Raw genomic sequence first — 12350 nt, 5'->3', positions numbered from 1 at the left:
GTGAGTGTTCCAAGCAAAAATGCTTAAAGGGTCCGGAGAGTTCTACTTCTCACCTGACTCAGGGTCAGTTAAATTTCATTTCTGTTGAGTCTTGGATCATGAATGGGTGAAACTGTTGCTCACTGTAGGGCAGCTCACTCATTTCCTTTGTTACATGCTCTTGTTTTGCCATGAACACTAAGTGACCTCAAACACATTTTTTTCTAAAATTGTAGCAACAAGGGACTTGAAAAAAAATGAAACTCATGAGACAGCTATCTCTCTTGGCTCCTGAAAAGGCTGCTTCTTAGTCGCCCCAGGAAAGATGAAATGATGTTACTGACCCCATTTCTCAACAATGATAAATGGATTGCTTCGGCAATAAATGCAAGGATACTGGCTAAGAATGCTTTCAGAGCTTTATTTTTGCCTTATATGTTTATCATGGATTCAACCAATTAAAAGCTGAACCAAACTAGAGCTCAAAACATCACTTTTTCTTAAATGTTGCAAGGATTTCAAATATAAAATCACTAAAGACCTCATATGCACATTGAATGTCTCTTCCCCTCCCCCAAGTTCCATGTAAATAAAGTATATTTCTTGCATTCTACCATTAACTGTGCCAGATTATCAAGTTTTCTCCTGAACAAAGTTTGGATGCTTTCATTACAATTTCCTTGTAATATAATTATGACATTTTGAAGGAAATAAGAAGTCATCAGGAAACATTTAAAAAGATTACTGGCAAAGATATCTGCCTAATTCTGGAAGAAATCAGGTTTAGATTAAGCAACAGAAATGATAGAAAGAACTATATCTCTTATTTGGTAATTCGGAGAGACAAGGAATCTTTACTCCCTGCAAAAGGCAAACAAAATCCTCCATCTCTAAAAAAATCATTAAATAAAAGTTCTTTATGGTGGCAGGTGGCGCTGATAGAAAGCCTCAGGAATTTTTTTGTTTGTTTATTTTTGTGTTGATTTATAGCTTGCATTTTTTCAAAAATGATTTCAGGTTACCAAGAGAATATGCTTGAAAGATTCAAAAGGTTGTTACAGAAAAGATCAACGTATGTGACTTAGCATTTGTGGTTCTGAAATAGATATGAACTTTTCTTAATGTGATAATTTGAAGGAAAATTCCTTTCTATATTTATTTTTCTATCTACCTACTTTGGTGTTTATTTAATAAATATTTATTTATTTATTTTTTAAGATTTATTTTATTTTTTTTGATGTGGACCATTTTTAAAGTCTTTATTGAATTTGTTACAATATTGCTTCTGTTTCATGTTTTGAGTTTTTTTTGGCCACAGGGCATGTGGGATCTTAGCTCCCCGACCAGGGATCGAACCTGCACTCCCTGCATTGGAAGGCGAAGTGTTAACCACTGGACCACCAAGGAAATCCCAACAAATATTTATTGATTATGTTCTTTGCACAGTTTGAAGCACTGGGGACCAAAGAAAGTGTAAGATTGAGGTGAGCCTTCAGCTGTTGTATGTGGGAGATGAGTTGAGTGGTCTCCACTTTGCTGAAAATTCGCATAATTATTATTTATGATCAAAGAGAAAATTGTTCTCATAATCATCAGATGTTTGTTTCACTAGACCAGTGTTCCCCCAAACTTGGCTAATCATCAAATCATCAGAGACACTTGAAAAACATAACTATTCCTAGCCCTCATCCTTGAATCTTTAATTCAAGGCCTGGCTGGTGGGGATGGGAATCTCTAGTTTTAACAGACAGCCAGGTGAGTTGGCTACTTAGCAAAGTGTCAACTACATGGTATAAGAGTATAAACTCTGTCCAGGCAGGGACCACGTCTTATTTACCTTGGTGTTTAGTGCTTAGCATCGTGCTGGGCACATAAGAGGCACTCGATAAATGTTTGTTAAACAGAACAGTAGACATCTCCACAAATAGCCTTTCTGGAAGGCCTCACTTCTTGTTATAGTTCTAACTTCATGCTGTCTGTGCTCTTCATTCCTTGATGCTTTTCCCACATGGTATAAATACTCCTCTCTGCTCACCAACTCTTAGCATCGTCATGTCATCTTTCATCTTGATCAAAAACATCAGTTTGAATAGAAAATTAATTACCCATCAGGATATTACTCATTTCTTTTGGCCTTCAGCCGGAGGATCTTTATGTAGCATATCAGTGTCTACAGACCTGGGTGTAGATTGGCATTAAGAATGTTATAACTTGTGTTTATGTAATATCTTTCTCTTAGGACTGAAATCATTCTTCAGGCATTATTTAGCAAGTACAATCTATTCATCCCTCTGTAGGTGCGTATGTTGTCCTAAGGATGCCTTACACATGAGTCTAGTTGATTGGACCACCAAGAATTTAGTGGCAATGATTCTTCCACCTGGCTGCTGGGCCTCAGGGTGCCTGAAAAAGGTGTGTCCCAACAAGCAAAGGCATCTCCCCTTCAGACAGGCAATAGTTTGACACTTAGTTTATAACTAGGTGTTACCTTACCTGGAGGGGTGAAACAAGGCTGGGGCAGGCCAAGGGAGGAGTGTCTTGGCAAAGAGGATGTGGTCAATGGTAGAAGCTTGTGACAGACTGACCTGAATCTTAGATGGGAAGACAGGAAGAATCTGATCCAACAGGTCAGAACTGACAACTGGTAGAAAGTGAAATTGAAGATTGGCATGCTGAAGAGATTTCCCTGAGGTCACTGACTAGTTGACACAACCATGGATAAAACTGAACTTTGACCTAAAATCCAGTCACCAGACCACATCCTGTAGATACTCAACATCCTCGAAGGTCTAATCAGTCAACTAACTTGTCTGGGCAAGGCTAATTGAAAGTTAGTCTTCTGAGAAGTCCCCCTATCCCGCCATTGAGCCCTAGATTCTAGGAGAAAAATTCCTGAGGTTATTCATCCCATTGCTTCTTGGAACACATACATGGAAGAACATGTCTTAGTCAAGATAAATTTCCTTAGACAATTATCAAGCACTGATACTCTTACTGACAAGGCATGTATTTCTATACTGTTGGTTAGTAACTGATACCAGCTAGCATCAGATAATATTACATCAAATTTCTCTTCATTTGTGGTTAGACTTTTGCATATTCTGAGAAGACAGGTATGAATCACAGGTATTCAGCTATCTAACAAGTTCCCAGTATTTGCCAATCTCTGTAGGAACTTGAAGTTTTCCCAGTTGGCTTAGAGCCAGTGGGCCCTGCAGGCACTGTAAGGTGCTTATGGAAACCCAGTGTGTGCAGATTACTTCCAGGGTCGCTGAACCTCAGGGATGATAAATGCTTTATGGAGTAAAGAATGCTAAGAAGACGTTTAGTCCTCTCCTCCACGACTCTAGCTGCCCCCCAGATGTAAATCTTACTCAGTATTTTAATTGAACTTGTTAACCCCTTATTAAGGTTGTGACTTATGGCGTGAGAATTAGCTATTTCAGGGAGTTTATAATTTTCCCTTCAGAAACAGAAATCTAATGACATAATCATTGAAGAGGATTTTTCTAGAATGGAAAATGGGAAGTCTCATTTTCAGTACAAGGGGAGAGTTAAATGCTGCATGTAGCAGAGTGACAATCCCATCTATCATTTTGACTCATTACATGATGTTGTATGAGCTCTTTTACTCCTTTCCCTGGTCTCTGATAAACCTTAGGAAAAGCCTGTTATAGAGTCCAGGCTTCATGAAGCTACATTTGTTAAGTACCTCCTAACAGCAGGAAATTTATTCCTCATTACACCTCTGTAGGATAGATATTTTCACTGCCATTTTACCACAAAAACTAAGCCTGAGAGACATTAAATAATTTTCTAAGATCACACAGTTATCAAGAGGCAGTGGTAGGCCTTGAATCTTATCCGTGTCTGCCTGGCTTCAGAACCCAAGCAGCATGACTTGTAACAGGAGGTTGGGGAAATAGATGAGTTGAAAGACCATAGTTTTTGGCTTGGCTTCACAACCAAGTGTGTGGATATATGAAATTTTATTCTTTCCAGTATCTGTGCTCATCTGTACACTGCTAGCTCTCATTTTATTCCACAGATTAATTTGTGAGGGGCCTATTGATAGCTCTGGTACCAAAGTTTCGACCGCAATGAGAGACCCAAGGATGTCAAGGAAAAAACTCAAAGCAGCCATATTCAGTTACGGAAGACAGAGACGAAGAGGTTTGACACAGGGGACACTCTCTGAAAGTGAATGTTTAGGTAACTGCCCGTCTGGCCCTTGCATTTTGTCTTCTAAACTCCTGTGTTTAGTGGTTGGGTGTAGTTCCAAGGGTTGTTCTGTCTTTCTAAAGCCTTTAGAGAATTTCCTGGCCTGCCTTGTTGGAGTCAAACAGTGGTTTAAGGCAGTGGCTAATTAAAGAACTGCTGGTGATCCCTTTTAAGGTTTTCTAAACTATTAAGTGTTCTGAGAACTAGGGTAAAGTGCTCTAAAGATTTAAGATTTCACCTTTGTAGAACTATATGACCTGAAAATATAAACTTTATAAAAAAATAAATCAGAAAAGTCACTGTATAAGTTAGCTTCTCTGAATAAAAGAGTAATTTCTGCTTTTCATTTTACTTGGGATGTTTTCTAGTGGATCCAAAATAGGATTTAATCTTCAGAAACTTGTTTTTCACCTAGTTTTAATGGGCCATACCTGTCTCCTACAGCATCCCACAGTGGCCAGGGTCTGATGTTGTCTGTTAGAAGATTTATGTTTTTGTCTGGGTTCTCCCATTAGTTAGCTGTGTGTCCTTGAGCAAGTCTCCTAACCTTTCTGAGTTTCATTATTTGTAAATGAGGACACTGGGGTCTTTGACATCTTATAATCTCTGCCAGGTCTATATTCCGTGATCTTATGGTATACCATTTGGTTTCTGGTTTAAAAAAAATCCCTAAACTAATGATTTACCTATAGAATTATAATGTTACATTTATGATTACTATTAACAATTCCTTCTTAATTGTTTTCTAAATGCTATGATATGAATTTATGAGTCATTGGGAAGAGCTCAGGAAATAGAACCTTACATACACATTTTTATTTAAGGGGAAGAGTATGTGTTTCCAAGTATTTTAATGAAGAATCAAATGTTGAACTTGTCCGTTTAGCTGTTTAACTCATCCAAAGAGATACATGGGCTGTGGGAAGCTGGGAGTGGCTTTAATTTTATTCAGGAACAAACATTTTATTTCATGATATTTTAGTGTTGGAATTGTAATCATGTCTGTGTTCTAGTCTACTTTTCTTTCTGGCCAAATAAGCAGATACGTTGTTTTACATAGTAAGGGTGTTGATGGTTTTTGAAAGGAAAACAATCTGATTTTTGAGCAGATTGTTTTTTATGGGTCAGCACTTTTGTGACTGTAACAGACTGTGACTGATTAAGACAAATGGTTGTTGGATGACTTGAAGGAAGGAGAGGTTTATTCAATGAGCAACTAGAGAGGGTAATAATTCTGGCTTTTGAGAGCAGCAGGAGTCTCTAGCCATCGAACACAAATTCTAGCTATAGACACCAAGGCTTGGCAATATCAAGTCTCATTTGGAAAACTTTTTTCTTACACTGGGACATGTCAGATTCCCAGTTGAAAAGGAGGTCTACTGAAGATACCCTAATTAAAGATAATTCTGATAAGACTAAAGAGACATGATAACTAAATGCAAGGAATGGTCTTAGATTGAATTCTGGACTGAAAAAAATTGTGTAAAGAACGTCACTGGGACAAATGGCAAAACTGGATTTTTGACTCTGGATTAGAAAATAAAATGATAACTAAATTCTGATTTTAGTTATCATACTGTGGTTATGTCAGAGAATGCTTTTGTTCTTAGGAAGTATAGATGGAAGTATTTAGGAGGAAAGGGGCATGATGTATACAACCTATTGTTAAACTGTTCATAAAGAATAATATACATACATAGGATAGTAACTCATAAAGCAATTTCGCTTGCAACTTCTTTTGTAAGTTTGAAAGTAAAATGTTACCATAAAGAGAAAAAACTTTCCTGATTTTTCAGAATTGGGGGAAATGTTAACAAATTCATCACATTCCCTTTGGCCAGGACCAGCAAGCTGGTGAACTTCTAAACTTAGAAATTCAAGGATTTAGATGAAAATAAAAGCCTTAAGCTTATTGGTACCATGAAACCATAAGCCTTGCCCTCTCTCCTTACTTAATATCGCAACCTGTTCTTTTGTATCATTATCCTTTGTCCTGGATCAGTCTGGGTAAGAGCTTGAGTTAATCAGTTCCACTCTTTCAGAAAGTCTTTGTAATACCTTGACCTAAGTCAGAAGAAATATGTGTAAAATCTCCCCAGGAACTGGGGAAGACTTCAGTATTTTTCAAGCTAGTGGGCCTTTTTTGTTGTAAGCCAAGGACTGTAGATTATATTTCACATCTCTCTCACCCAGCTTAGTCTCTTCTCCCTTTTCTCACTATAAAGGGAAAAACCCCGAAATCCTGGCTTTTGTGAAGCCGTTCGTGTGTGTGTATGGTGGTGCAGTTTCAACCACCCCAATCACCAGGAACAATAATGCACAATTAATATTGTGCAACAGTCTGTTGCCCTCCTAAGGGTCAAATTAAAATTGACGCATCTAATCATGTTTTCACTGAGACTCATGCAAGTTGCTGGGAGAAGGCATCGGTGGGCTATAGAAAGAGGGCAACCCGTTAGGGTCTTTTATTTTAACAGGAGTATTTGTTTTTACATGTGGCTTTTCATTGCTCCTGGAGTATTAACAACATAATGCTGAAGATACCAGGCTCATATTTGCAATTCCCACCCAAAGAGCTACCTTTGATCTCATCTGGAGTTCATATTCTGGGAGTCTTGGGGAATAAAAGTCTTTTCTTGCTACTTCATGGCTGTAAAAGCATGTCTGATTTGGGGGCTTCACATAAGCTGTCTGTGAAGTAGAGGCTGCTTTGAAAGAATCTGGTCAGCTGTAACATTCCTGGAGGAGCAGGGTGTTCAGAGAACACGATTCTTCTTCGAAACAAAGATCCTCATCAGAGTTGTGAGGCCGAAGGAGGTTAGAAGGATACTTTTGCCTTCAGGGTGTCCCATCTCAGCCTCTGGGTACTAGTCTGGGCAGGTAACCAGGCTGAGCAGGCTGTGCTTTAGCTGACACCTTCAGGATGAACAGACAGGGAGAAACTTGTAGTCATTTTTCTTGGCAGAAGCCACAACCCAGCCCAAGTTAATTATGTCTGAGGAGAAGAATAGTGTCTGGGCACCTGCAATTTTCAATTTGGTACCTCATTTTCCAGTGCCAAGTATTCTATCAAGCCATTCACATGTGTCTTCACAAAGTCCCTTCCTGGTTTCTCATCAGACAATGGGAACTCTGAGTTTAGAAACTTCTCTGTGATTGTCACTGTTTACTGAGAACTTCATATGTGCCAGAGCTGATTAAATAGCTCTACATACATCCTGTCTTTTAATCTTGATAACAATCCTTTGAAGGAGGTATTATTATTGCTCCCACTTAGTAGTTGAGAAAACTGAAGCTTAGAGAATATCTTGCCCCAAATCACATGACTGAATATTGTGGAACTGGTGCTTCGCATCAAGCCTGCCAGACTGAAACACTCAAGATTTATATAAAGTTCTGTCTAGGAATAAATGTTTCTTCTCTTAACATACCTATGAATTAGAGGATGGGCATTTTTGGGTCTGATTTTGTAGCCAGACCTAACTTAGGGGTTTTCCCCAGAACTACAGATTGTTAGAGCTAAACACAGAACTGCTCCTCTCTATATTATTTAAATCTGTTCCTTTTCCTAATAATAAACGTCATTGGCAATGTATTGTCTTTAGAAAGGCTCTGACTTAAGGATTAGGAAAGGCGATAAAATTACCTTCAAAAGTGTATAACTTGCTGCTCAACTGACTCCTTCCCCACAAACCGTAAATATGCAAGTCTCTCATCTAAAAACAAAACAAAACAAACAAAACAAGAAAGCAAACAAAAATCACCTCTCTCAATCCTACATCCTCCTTTATCTACAGTCCTATCTGTCTCTTTCTCTTAGCAGTCAAGTTTCTTGGGAAAAAAGTGTTGACAGTTACAGTTTCCGTTTTTTGGCATTCTGCTCATTCTTAAACCTACTGCAATCTGTCTCCTACACACATCTCCACACTGCACTAACACTTTTCTGGAAAGGTCATCAATTTCCCCAACGTCAAAGTCAATGTATCCTCCCCCCTCCAATATTTTTTATAAAATTTTCAATCATTCAGAAAAGTTAAAAGAACTATACAGGGCATAGTTCTAGCCATATACCTAACCTCTAAATTCTACAAATAATGTTTTACTGTATTTTCTTTATCTGTCTGTCCTTCCATCCATCCATCAATCCATCCAGTTCAAAGTAAGTTGCAAGCTTCAGTGTACTTCACTTCTAAGAGTGCATGTCATTGACTAGAGTTCAATGCATTCTTTTTAATATTCTTCTTTCCTGACTTTAACTTCTCATGGTATCTTGTCACATCTCTGTGCTGAAACTCCCAAACCCAGGCTTAACCATTTCCGACACTGGTATCCAATTATCTAATGAACAGTCAGATATCAGAGTCTTCTTATAATTCTCTTTTGCTTGACACTGTTTCTTCTTTCTCTCTTTGGCCTTTCCCTTTCAATATATTTTCTGTCCCTTTTTCTCTCACCCACTCCTTAAACATTGTGTGTTTGATCTCTCTGACTTGGCTATTCTCTCATATCTCCATCATTTCCCTGTATCTTAGGTTTTGTTCCCTATGAAACAGATTATATGATAGAGGTTTGCATGTAGGAAGTTGGTTGGGGGAGTGCTCTTAGGAACAATACAAAGTGAAGGAAGCAGGATGCCATTATTACAGAGGGCACAGCTGCCTCCAGGTAGAGCTCTGGAATTTGAACAGCTCTTTAAAACTGTCCCAAATCAAGGCAAGGCGGCTAGGCCTTTTATCCTTGTATCAAGCAGTGATTAGAAACCCACTGTTCACCTTGGGCCTTTTTGATGAGGCTTCTGTGGTGTTATGCTAAACTAAAACCCAGAGTTTGGGAAATCACTGCTATGAGTTGTTATGTACTATGGCTTGCCCTGGTTAGAGACTGCACCTTCTCTGAAAATTACTGTTTGCTCAAGGAAACCTGTGTGTGTGTGTGTGTGTGTGTGTGTGTGTGTGTGTGTGTGTGTGTGTGTGTGTGTGTGTGTGTGTCTATTCAAAGTTACCAATGAGAAACTAAAGGATTTAAGAAGAAAATAAGGAGGAGGACATATCTTTATTACCCACTAGCAGAGAGACCCTGAAGTGGGCCTAGACTGGGAAATAGGTATGTCACATATGGCAGTGTAGGCTGTGTACCGCAAAACTCCAGGGATTGCCTTTCATCTGGTAACTAAACCTATTACTGTCCCATTCAACTGATCTGTCTTCCTCAATTATTTTATGAGACAAATTCACACTCTTGAATTTTATATTTTACTTCCCCTCATTTTTATCCTTACTGATTTTTTGTCTACTTGTTCTATAAATTATTGAGAAAAGGTATGTTGAAACGTCTGACTATAATTGTGGATTGTCTGTTTCTTCTTTTAAGTTCTATTGGTTTTTGCTTCACGTATCTTCAAACACTGTTTTTAAGAGGCTTATATATTTATGATTAATATGGCCTCTTGACTCCTTTATCATTATTAAATGTTCCTATTTATCCCTGATATTTCCTGTTCTGAAGTTTACTTTCTCTGATATTAATAGAATCACTTCAGCTTTCTTATGCTTACTGTTTGCATAGTATATATTTTTCCATCCTTTTCTTTTTAACCTATCTGAGTCTTTTATTTAAAGTGAGTCTTGTGGAAACAGCATATCATTGGGTTTTACCTTTATGACGCAACCTGATGATCTATGCCTTTTAATTGGAATGTTTAGGCCATTTACATTTAATCTGGTTGTTGTAGTTTGGTTTAAATTTATCACCTTGTTATTTGTTTTTTATTTATCCTGTATCTCCTTTGTTCCCTTTTCCCTTTTTTCTTTCTTTTTTTTAAATTTTAAACATCTTTATTGGAGTATAATTGCTTTACAGTGGTGTGTTAGTTTCTGCTTTATAACAAAGCGAATCAGCTATACTATAGTTGCCTTCTTTCTTGAATTGACTATTTTGTATGATTGCATTTTTCTACCATTGATTCATTGATAATAACTCTTTGTTTCATATTTTTGGCAGTTGCAGTAGAATTTATAGTACGCATTTTTAACTTATCACAGTTTACCTTCAAATAATGTTATACCACTTCATATTCAGTGCAAGAATCTTACATTTTCACCTCCCATCCTTTGTGGTATTCTATATATAAAACCTACAATAGACTGTTATCATTATTGCTTTAACTTTTATTTTTTTAAAAGATAAAAAATTTCTTTATATTTACTCTCACATTTACTATTCCTGGTGCTCTTTATTCCTTTGTGTAAATCCAAATTTCCATCTGGTATCATTTTCCTTCTGCCTGAAGAACTTCCTGTAGTACAGCTCTGTTGGTGATGAATTCTCTCAGCTTTTGTTTGTCCCAACAATCTTTATTTTGCCTTCATTCTTGAAAAATATTTTCACTGGATGTAGAATTCTACGTTGACACTTGTTTTCTTCCATCACTTTAAAGATGTCATATCATGAAAAGCAAGCCCTGGAGTTTTGTGTTACACAGCCTGCATCACCATATGTAGCAATCCCGTGTCCCAATCCAGGCACACTTCAGGGCCTCTCTGCTAGTGTGTGATAAAGATATGTCTTCCTCCCCCAATGCTTCTTGAATTCTTCTTGTTTCCTACTGGCAACTTGGGATAGAACACACACACACACAAACACACACACACACACACAGACACGTTTCCTTGATCAAATCATAATTCTCAGAGATGGTATAGTCTAATTCACTATTGAAGCAGAGAAAGATTTTCCTCAAGTCAATGTTATCTGCCTGTAGGACTTTATGTAATCCTGAAGAGAACATTCAATTCCCCTTTTCTAAAGTTTGGATTCCATATACTATGTGTCTTGCCTTGCACAAGATATTAGGTTAATAGTATGAATGGGTAACAGGGTTATCTTCTGACATACTCTTTTGCTTACACAAAGAATTGGCAAAAATTTTGAAGTGATAGTTTTTTCTTAAATTGGGCCACATCAAGTTTTTAATCTGTTCCTAATCAGAGGATATGTGACTGTATGTTTATTTTTCACTTTCAATTATACTTATATAATATCATTCCTCTCCTCTTAAAGATGAGACTGATTATTTTCTCCTTTGGGATCTCATTGTATCCTGAAAATTAGTCATAACACCTGTAACATTTCACTGCATTTATTTATTTACACATCACTTTTTATTCTATATATCTGTAGAAGACAAAAATCAGTAATTTGTTTTTGTTTCTAGAACATTGCATAATACATGAGACATAATCTAAGAAATATTTGTTGATTGAATTAATGAATGAATGAAGCCCTGTGTAATTATTTTGGTGCTATTGCCTAAATCATGATATTAATTGAGGATGTATGTTGGTCATTATTGTTCAAAGAGTTTTGATTTTAGCACTATTAGCATGATTTTGTAATATGTATAGTCAGTCAGTTTTGTGAAAACAATATGAAAATTACAGCAAGGAGTATGTTTGGTGAAATAAACCTGTAATCTTTGTGAATATCTTTCAGTGTAGTCAAAACACTTGGAGAAGTTAGTAGTTGCTTTTTTTTTTTTTTTTTGTATCCAGTTTTTATTTTTTATTTTTTTTTAACATCTTTATTGGAGTATAATTGCTTTACAATGGTGTGTTAGTTTCTGCTTTATAACAAAGTGAATCAGTTATACATATACATACGTTCCCATATCTCTTCCCTCTTAAATCTCCCTCCCTCCCACCCTCCCTATCCCACCCCTCTAGCTGGTCACAAAGCACCGAGCTGATCTCCCTGTGCTATGCGGCTACTTCCCGCTAGCTATCTGTTTTACGTTTGGTAGTGTATGTATGTCCATGCCACTCTCTGGACAGCTACATGTAAAAGAATAGTAGTTGCTTTTTGAGGATGTCTGCTGGTGAAAAAAATGAAAGACCTAGTAGGAACTAGATGGAGAAGTGGTTTGAAGTGGTTAAATTCTTTAATATATGAGGCCAAGCCATGATATAAAAATGTACAAAAAGGGATTGGAAACATGGCAGTGGTGTAGATCCTTTGAGAATTCAGGCCTGTTCATTTAAACCTCTCCAGATTGGCACCAGAGGGGCCAGGAAATTAGGGCAGAAGAGTCTCTGCTATCTCAACTTTTTTGCCTGGAGTCCAAGTAGAATGCTTTGGCAGAACCCTAGAGACCA

General features: G+C 37.4%; 1 long non-coding RNA gene across 1 annotated transcript in view; it reads left to right on the top strand.

Moving 5' to 3' along the window:
* Nucleotides 1–12350, top strand: part of LOC309624420 — a 79267-nt gene that overhangs the window by 42977 nt on the left and 23940 nt on the right. The window contains exon 3 of the long non-coding RNA XR_014241902.1: nucleotides 1298–4191. This is a non-coding gene — a long non-coding RNA (uncharacterized lncRNA). The remainder of the gene's footprint in view (nucleotides 1–1297; nucleotides 4192–12350) is intronic.

Source organism: Balaenoptera borealis, assembly GCF_965194805.1.
Source record: "Balaenoptera borealis genome assembly, chromosome: 2".
In the NCBI taxonomy this organism is placed as follows: Eukaryota; Metazoa; Chordata; class Mammalia; order Artiodactyla; family Balaenopteridae; genus Balaenoptera; species Balaenoptera borealis.
The sequence above is the reverse complement of the archived record's forward strand: the minus strand, read 5'-3'. Positions and strand labels throughout refer to the sequence as shown.